Source organism: Epinephelus moara, chromosome 2 (assembly GCF_006386435.1).
Source record: "Epinephelus moara isolate mb chromosome 2, YSFRI_EMoa_1.0, whole genome shotgun sequence".
Classification (NCBI taxonomy): domain Eukaryota; kingdom Metazoa; phylum Chordata; class Actinopteri; order Perciformes; family Serranidae; genus Epinephelus; species Epinephelus moara.
Window position 1 is genome coordinate 585,413 of NC_065507.1, and position 710 is coordinate 586,122.

Sequence of the window (710 nt, forward strand, 5' to 3'; positions counted from 1 at the left end):
CAAGCTCCACCCACTCTCTCTCTTCCACCATGCAGCCTGGGCCAGCTGCATTGTCACCAGCCTCCATTTTCAGCTTTTGGTTATCCTTTGTTTCCTTTTGTGCAATAAATGTTACTTTAATTGCTACACACGTTGTCTGACTCCTCTATGTTGCTTCCCAAGAGCCGGGGTTGTAACATATTGGGGGCTCGTCCGGGATCGATGTGGTCCAGATGAGTGTTTTGTTTGTTTTCCCCTAGACTATGTAATAGTTTGGTGTGCTGTATGGCATTGCGGTCGTGGGCTGCTGTGTTTGTCCTCCTGGTGAGTATGTGGTGAGTATAGTGTCTGAGTGCTGTTGACCTGAAGGTTCAGTGATCTCCCTGGTTAGGTAGGGAGTGTGCCAGCAGGACTGAGTAATCAGTTCCTCCATCGGTTCACTCGTTTTTTTGCCTTTTTTATTTTCGAGTTAATCCTGGGTGGAGACATGTTTCTCTGGCGGGGGTAAGCGTTCAGGTTCCTGGCTGTCTGGCTGTGGTTCTCTGAGTTTCTGCTTTTAAAGATGCCTCGAGCTCGGCACGCCTCAGAAGATATTTAGGGTTGAGTGAATGTTAGGTAGGTACCGGGGGGGTTGCTTTTAACTGTCAATACACTCAGGGGCTTGCTTGCTGTACTTACTGGGGGGGGGTGTTTGTTAAGTTAGGTGAGTTAAGGATAGTACTCTGTCTATT